The sequence below is a fragment of the Dermacentor silvarum genome, chromosome 2, assembly GCF_013339745.2.
Source record: "Dermacentor silvarum isolate Dsil-2018 chromosome 2, BIME_Dsil_1.4, whole genome shotgun sequence".
In the NCBI taxonomy this organism is placed as follows: Eukaryota; Metazoa; Arthropoda; class Arachnida; order Ixodida; family Ixodidae; genus Dermacentor; species Dermacentor silvarum.
Window position 1 is genome coordinate 103,648,927 of NC_051155.1, and position 8,988 is coordinate 103,657,914.

Here is an 8,988-nt window from a genome sequence, read left to right on the forward strand (position 1 = left end):
TCGCGCCACTCTGCACGCGAGCAACTTCACGCAGTATAGTGACAGTGGTATAAGGCCCATAGAGTGACTTTGTCTACGCTACACTCACTTATGATCAAACAGGCTTGCCTTCTCTCGACAAATCGTGCACCTGCCTAGAACATGCTGCGCTATCCATATTTGCCAGACGGGTGAAGCAAAAGTACCTTTAACTTTGCGTTCAGAGCTCTGAGCACCTGTATCACGTCCTGTGCAAGTGGAAACTCATCCTACTATCTTATTTACACAAATACCAGTGTCTGTTTGCCACGGACATCTGACTCTATATATAACAATGCTGCACTGCACACATAGATATCTAATACACCATTGTTGCACAGGTTGTCTGGTACAACGCCGGTCTTCTATGCCATGGCTGGTCAGCGAGCTTAACCGGCTTTAACGGGTAATATTCACAAACACGACGATGTTACAAAACAAACCATTTATTTCCATATGCGATCTTGCAACTTTATTGCCACAGTATTTGGGTTTGGCGCACAGTAATTAGTGTGCCAACGTTTTTGGCACAGTCCTTCCCTAACAGGTACAGCCACCACTCCCGTAGCCACAGAAACCAGATTTGTTTTGCTTGACACAGTCGCAGTAATACTTGCACGGATTCCAATTCGGCAGCCAGCCATACTCTGCAAGTGTTGTTAAATCATTAAAGTCCGTATTCACAAACCAACCTTATACTTATCCCTTGCTCTCCTTACCTTTTCCTTGCCTCAACGCGTTTCATAAACAAACCTCATACTTAGGTGGAACCATTCCTTAACCTTATCGCCTCGCAAGAGGAACCCCCTAAGGCGCCACTTATGGAGTGCGAGATGGCCATGTAAACCTCGCGCGGCGTGCACCCAGTATCCGCCAGAATCCCGTAGAGATGTACAATGGCGGCGAGTTTCTGGCCAAGTTACGCTTTTCGAAGCGTAAAATAAAGAAGTTGGCTGACGCTGAGGCCAACGCTCAACGCCGGAACGGGTGCCGAGCTCTAAAAAGTTCTACCGTCTCGCACTTCTTCCTCTTCTTTTAACGCGAGAACGTTAAGGGCCCCGTGTCGCAGAAAATCCGGCGTCGGCGTTAAGCATCGGCGCCTGGCGGAAATAATCATGCCGAACCACATCACCTCGAACCACCCGGACCACACAGGCCCTCCGCGTGGCGCAAGGCGTTGGTGAAAAAAAAAAATTGAATTTCTCAAAGTAAAATCCGTCAGAAAAATATTGAAGTACGACTTAACCACAACCTACAGACGTGATACCTTCGGATTGTAATTTTAATATACGAGAAAAAAGCCTGATAAGCCGCCAGGGATCTTTGAATGCTATCGCGTTCCACTCTTAAATGCGAAGCTTAAGCGTCCTCCAATTCTGATGGTGTGTCGTTGTACGTTGTTCCCGGCAACATTGAGGAGAATGGTGAAAACGGAGCCTTTCTAAATTTTTCACACGCGCGGCCTCGGGGAAGCAGCAAACAATTAATAAAATAATTAAAAAAATGTCCTAGGGCCTTCACATTTTGATATAAGATGGCTTAAATTGCTCCTGTCAAAATATCTTTCCAGCAATGCATTTGTGTTTAAAAGTGAAGGCTATATTAAGGGGATCAGTGTAAGCTTGGTCTTTGTAAGCTGGCTTTCCCACGTTGTGTGTTGCAGGAAACGTACTCATAAAGAAAATGTCATGCGAACGGAGCCCGATAACGCTATCGCGTTCTACTCTTAAAGGCGAAGCTTAAGCGTACGTCCTCCAGTTTTTTTTTTTTTTCTCGTTTAGGGACGCCGCATCAGTTCGCTTGTTTTTGAGCGCGGATGTTGCTGTGTATCATCACAAGATCTATCGAAATTCGCCGCTCCTCCTCCGTAAAGTTGATTTTTTTTATCTCAGTGGCAATTATGCACAGCAAATCAGCAAATAAATAAGCAAACACATGAATAAATAAATAAATACGTAAATATTTACACTATATACATATATAAAAGCCCAAAGTACCAAATTCTAGCTAGCGCACAAAAGCAAAAGTAAACAAATCACGCCGCAGCACCGCAAAAAAGAGACAAAAACAAATTATGAAAGACGCACAACAGCTACAAATCGCACTTTTCACACTGCTTTTTCACAACGAGTAATAATAACCAATCCGTGTTTTATATTTATTGTTTTGAGCGACAAAATGCTTTTGTTTTTTATAAATTTATATAAAAAATTTTATGAAAAAGGCCAAGAAACGATCATAGCCTCGCTCCGATGATCATCTGTTATGAAAATAATGCCGCCTTTCATAAAGGTGCCTTTTCATGCAATAAGGCACGCTTCTGAATCACACCTTGGCCTTTGCTCAACCTGATACTTTCTTCATCCTTATAAAGAGTTCCTAAGCCTAGCGTTAAGATAAGGTGATTTCACTGATATGTGAATACCGATATGTTCTGTCCGAACACAGCGTCGCGCGAAAAATTGCATAGATCTCTGACTGATAATATAGTTTAGCTGTACGTGCACTCAGCAATTTCAGGTTCGAAGCTAGTAAATTTTGCAAAGCGCTTATTCAACATGTACCTCATGAGGCTAGCCCCAACTACAGATTCGCAAAATAATTTTTTTCCGGGGCTTTTTGCCCCGGAAAAGGAAATTGAGTTCAAGCTGTAGGCAACTAGAACGACTCTTGGACTCCACTGATGCTCTTACCCCTCTAGCCAATGAGAACGCTGGACATCAAGCGAGAGTGCTAGGCATGGGTGGGTCGGAAACAACAGACGCCTTCATCTACAACCCGGAGAACATCTTTACTTTCTTGGAGAAGGCAAAGGACGTTTTGTCCTCCAGACAGTGTCGAGGATCTACGACCCATTAGGATTGCTCGCACGATACGTAGTGCGAGGGAAAATGCTGTTTCAGCAGTTATGGGTTTCGAAGGTCGACTGAGACGAAGATCTTCCTGATCACATTGCGGAAAAATGGCACCACTGGAGAAACAAGTTGATCCATTTGTCGAAAGTCAACGTTCCCCGTCCCCTCATGAGCGGAGTTGCAGAATCGCGTGAACCTCAGCTACACGTTTTCGTGTACGCAATCACAAAAGCGTACGGAGCTTGTGCATACCTTCGTGTAGAAGATGTGAATGGGAGCGTGGCTAGCACCCTGATTTTAGCCAAGTCAAGGATAGCCCCACTGAAAGCTCTATCCTTGCTGCGACTAGAGCTAATGGGTGCGTTAACAGGAAGCAGGTTGTTAAAATTTGTAGTGCAAACCTGCAGAAATCTAATGCCAAGAGCGCAATGTTTTCTATGGACTCACGCAACCATAGTGCTTGGCTGGTTACAGCGAGCGCCTTCGACTTTAGACGTCTTTGTGAAGAACCGAGTCACAGAAATTTTGTCTAGTACTTCGGAGTGTAGCTGGTGGCATTGTCCAGGAGAAACCAATCCTGCTGATATACTGACCCGAGGTGTTTCCTTAGACGCACTGGCTACCGAGGTAGACTGGTGGCAAGGACCAGCTTGGCTGAGTAAGGACTCGCAAAAATGGCCAGCTGTGAAGCATTCACTGCCCCAAATCAACGACATCCTATGGATAACAGCGACAAAACCAACGACGCTTCACTCTACAGGAAACGCACTGCTAGATGCCACGAAGTTCAGTTCACTGCACAAGCTTCTCCGTGTCACAGCATGGGTGCAGTGCGTTGTCTCCAACGTTAAGTGCAAGATTAAAAAAGCTGGAGTCATCTCTGGTGAAGCAATATTGGCAGCTGAGAGATATTGGATCCGGCAAGTTCAAACTGAATCGTTTCCTGAGGAGTGGAGTTGGCTGCTGGAAAGACAAGGTTCGCCCAGTAATTCATGGGTAGCACAATTACACCCATTTCTCGACGACAACAGGCTTCTACGCGTCGGAGGAAGACTACAAAACCTCGCAGACAACCGAGACGTCAAGCATCCTATTGCTACTTCCAAGCCGACATCGTTTCACCGAGCTGGTATTTGCGGATGCCCATCGTCGAGTCATGCATGGAAGAGTAACGACGATGATACACAAGGTACGCGAACGATTCTGGGTCCCAAGAGCACGACAAGCGGCAAAGAAAGCAAGCAACCGATGCCTGCTATGCGTCCGTTTTCGCACGAAACCCAATGTGACGCCGTACCCGCCACTTCCAGTCTGCCGGGTCGAAAAGACGAAACCTTTCAACACAACAGGACTTGATTTTGCCGGACCATTGTATGCGAAGTCATCCGAGAGCTCCGACAGGAAAATGTACATCGTACTTTTAACATGTACAGTAACAAGAGCATTGCATTTGGAACTGGTCTCGGATATGTGTTCACCTGCGTTCCTGTTGGCATTCCGGCGTTTCATTGCAAGAAGGGGACTCCCAAGCACCATTTACTCCGACAATGCCTAAACCTTTAACAGAACGTCGCGGGAGCTACAAAAAAATATGGAAAGTACTACGACAAGATGACTTCCAGGCTTACATTGCGAACCAATGAATTCAGTGGAAGTTCATCGTCGAAGCGGCCCCATGGTGGGGAGGCTGGTGGGAACGATTGGCCGGAACCGTAAAAATTGCACTCCGCGAAGTTTTAGGTCGAAGTTGTCTGTGCACAGAAGAACTTTCAACTATTTTTACTGAGGTAATAATAATAAAAATGGATCGTGGGCCGCTGCCTCCGCGCCTAACATCAAGAAGTGCGCGCACCTTTATCATCATCATGATACCTTTTGTGTTCTTCTCTCGCCAATATAGGTTTTGTTGGGTGTGTCGCGGCTAAGTCTTTTCTGGCGACGCGATCTATAAGTGGCCGGCGTTCCACAACAAGCGCCTCTTCCTCTTCACAATCACTCTCTTCTCGCTCGCGCAGCGTTGTGCGCGAAAGGAGGAGAAAGGTGAGCGCGCGAGCGTGCGAGCGCGGCCTTGCCGTGCGTGGCGTGACTGATCGCCCTGCGGCGGGTCCAAAGATTTCTATAACCGAGATGGCATTGTGACTTCGTGTGCGCTGTGTTTTCGCATTTGCGCGCACCCAGTCTTGAAGGTCGTGTAATCTCAAATTTAGAAGACGCGTTGAAACTAAACGCAGCACGAAGCATTTCGCTATCCGCAGCGGCTGCGCCTCATCACGCCAGCGTTCCGACAGCGAGCGGCCGCGGCCATTTAATGATATGTGTTCATGTTTGTCTGTGCGCGCATTACACTGCTTGTTCATTTAAGGAGTAAGCGGATGAATACTGCAATTTAAACAACCGATATAACTGCGATGACCTCACTTTGCACAGATGTCTAATGATTTGCTATCGTAATCGATGATTCGCCTTTTGCGCAATACCGCGACTCTAAAAAAATGAAGGAAAGACGAACAGCCAGCTTGGGCCTTTAAAGGAATACGGACACGAAATCTGAAAATTTTACGAAAATGCTGAAACGGAATCCTCCGTGTGTGATTACACCGAAAAGAAGTACTCACTTAGCTCATTTTTGAGCCGATGGCGTTATTTTTGGCGTTTTTGTGAGCGCGCGCCTCGCCGCCCGACCCGCGGGAGTTGGAAGGGGTGACGTCACGACACCCTCGTCGGATAGCCAGCCGGCCGGCCGCGGTCATTCGAAGCACGCCGACGCCGCCATCGCGAGCATGGATTCGAGTTCTGGTGCCTCTACCAGCGATGAGTACACGTCCGAAGACGAGGACCATTCCAACTTGGCAATAAATATTACCGCTTACGGTTACGAGCCTTCCGCGTCAAGCGACGAAGAAGAGCAGGCGGCCGTGGAAGTGCCGGTCAGGTTTTCGCGAACCGTAGCACGGGAAGATTTCGCTCTGCACCAGACACTTGTGCAAGAATGATTTGTCATTTCCTCAGTAAACTTGCTTTTTCAAGACCGCACGCAGGCGAGACAGCAGCGGGGTACTTCAGCACTGCGTGGATGACTGAATAGTAGTTTATGCCGTCGGCGTGAGCAATTGCTGTGAGGTATCAGCACCTCCGAGACTCTCACGTCCACTTCGCCAGCCGATCGACAGATGACAGCACCTGTCTGGCGTTCTGCCCAGTTTTTCCTGCTTTTCTGTGGAGAAAGCAGAGCTGTGTGTGTGTCTGATCTCGTGAGTCGCGCTCGCTAGCCTTGTGTTGTTTTACTATGCTTTACCAACATTTTTAAAGACATTACTGCCTTCGTGCCCAGCCTCGGGCCTCTCGCCCCAGCCTCGCCCTCAAACTGCTCAAGAAGGCTGCAAGTGAACGAAAACAGTACCGACATCTTTTCGCTTCCTCTTTTACAACGCGCCGCTGATCATTTCTGCCTTGCGTTTTCGTGAGAAGACCGCAGGCACAGCGTCAGGCTTTAAGCATTGCCCTTTGAGAGGCATGCCGAGGCTTTTCAGCATAGCCGGGCTGGTCACATAATCATCGTCGACGAAGTGGTCCGCGCGAACGAAGTCATTTTTTAGAGGTCTCCAGGCTGTGCGTGATGGCTGACAGGCAGGTATCCAAAGTTTACGCACCTTCGCGTCTCTGGGAAACGTGTGCGACGGCGTGTCACGACCGACGATGCTGTTATAACAGCAATGTCTGGGCCTTCCGCCGCGACGAACGCGTCAATACCGACCGACGACCGCGGGAAGGCGCATGTAAGACGCACCACCTGCGTGGAGCGCCGACGGGGATAATGTTTCGGACGGACCACCTGCGAAGATTGCCGAAAGGGGTTAAAGCAAAGGCTGCAAGGGACCGACACTCCCGGAAACACTGCGACGGCTGTGGCCGACCTTGGCCGCGCGCGCGCGCGCGCGGGTTGTTATGACGTCGAATTTCAGCTTCTGCCGGCAGCCGCTTGAAGGCAAGGTACAACAGAAAATCGCAAAAAAAAAAAGATGTTATCGTTCTTTTTTTTCAAAGCAGCTTGTTGTATTCGTCATTTTCAACAGTTCAACTTTTGTTCCGACGTAACAAACCACCCGCCAACTCTTGTGTCCGTATCCCTTTAAGCTTTTCATGTTCTTCAGTGAGAACTACACTGCTTTCTTTACGCACGCAGCGTAGTGGAACGCTCAAACCAACAATAAAAAAAATTAATGGTGGAATAAAAACAGCTATATATAGTGAAAACTACCCTAGATGCGCCCAAAACACAATTATAAGCTAGCGGTGTTATTTAACCCTATAGACGACTTCTTTTTGACAAAGCCGTCGCTCATGCGGATCTTAATGAGGCTTCCTTTGTTTAATACAATACGCAGAATTAAAGAATGTCTACTCACCTCAAACAGCCGGGAGCAAATGCTCGACACTTGTTCAGCGTTGCGTCATAGTTTAAATATTTAGGTTCTTTCGCATTCGACCAATTTGGGTTCTACACCGTGTCGTAGCCTCAGAGTAGCAAATGTAGTGGCTTGTAGAGAAACGTTCAGTTTCTGAGCACGATGTCGTAGGTTCGATTTTCAACTGGGGCAGCAGCAATATGAAAGTGGCTGGTACAAAGACGCTTGTCTGCAGAGCTTTGTAATCAAATAAAAGACTTTCCTTTGTCAAAATTTATCCGCTGCACTCCCACTCGTGAGCGGCATCTGCCATAACCGGACTGACATGTAATGTCGAAATATAATTGACTCCCTGAAGGTGATATGGATGGGTGTCTGTGGTGGGATTACTTACGCCGGGCACGTCGGACAAGTCGATGCCGGGTTTCAAGTGCCGGTTCTCGGTCAGTTGGCATGGCCAAAGCGGCTGCGAACACACCCAAATGCAAGCAGTTAGGACAGACAAAGCAGGTTGAGGTATTTATTCATGTTTATCGCAGAAGAACTCTGCCAGGTATTTCTCTAAGAAAGCTTATGAGGAAAATTACTGATATGAAAGCATGTGGGGGATTGTAATCTTCACCAACTATCGAGATGTTCTTTGCTTACGATTGCTACCGCACAAATGGCATACGTGTCTTGAACGAACACGTGAGATACATTATTCACATGGTAAAGACCACTTGGCATTTATTAAAGCGAAGCTTTCTATGTATCACTCATTTGTCCGTGAGCGCCGGAAAAGCGCTGCAGGAAAGCCAACTTACACAATAGAACTATCTGCGCACACAATAGAACAACGGCGCACAACATACGCATCGTAAAACCCTACAGTTTACATTCGCAGTTGTACCGATAAGAACAATGGGAACTGCAACGCCATGCTACCCAGACGAACTGTATATATCTGCGTTGCATTACGCGCGTCACGCAATGCATTCCCGGCCGTCACCTGGGTAGGCCGGGGGTGCAGCGTACGGCAGAAGAGGCTGCCGTACGCGAACGTAAGCGCGAGCGCGATCGTGCCCGTAAGGCCGATCCCATGTATCGGCAACGGCAGAGAATCTGACCGTCTACCACAGCGATCGACAAGGCAATACGGTGCAAGTGTACAGTCGTCCGTGAAAGTGCGAGTGTGTGCATGTAATCAAGGGCTAGATGATCTAAAGTAAAGGCTATGCAACTTAACGCAATGTGTCTTCATTTAACTTCAACGTTCAAGAAATACAACCCTAAACAAGCAATCAAATCACATATGCATCGCATCGGGTCGCTCAGCATTTCTTGGGTTGGTTGCGTGGTATTTGGCTTTGGTCTCTGACTTTGATTCGGTTTGCATGGGAGAAAGCTTCGCGATCAACCTATCTTTCTTAAAGAAAGGGGCTCTGATTTTTATTTCGGGAACGTTTCATCATTAGGAAAAAAGCAGATGTAATATGAATTAACACAAAAGTTTTCAAAGGAAGTTAAATTGTTCTCAAAAAACCCAAACGTGGAACTACTACATTGAAGCAAATGTAAATGACATAGTCGGAAGCAACGCGCATATTAATGTGCCAGCATTCTCACGGCCACTACGCTCACCAGTCAGCACCGCTGAAGACTAGTAATGCAGATATCTTCATCATGTCTGGCAACTGGAAGATAACAAAAAAGTTGTACACAGAACG

General features: G+C 47.3%; 1 long non-coding RNA gene across 1 annotated transcript; it reads right to left on the reverse strand.

The window, feature by feature from the left end:
* Positions 1-453: 453 nt before the first annotated feature.
* Positions 454-7,949, reverse strand: LOC125943119 (uncharacterized). Its single transcript, XR_007465572.1, has 2 exons — positions 7,674-7,949; positions 454-665 (listed from the first exon to the last, which is right to left on the reverse strand). It is a non-coding gene; the product is annotated as an uncharacterized LOC125943119 (long non-coding RNA).
* Between the last annotated feature and the right edge of the window lie 1,039 nt (positions 7,950-8,988).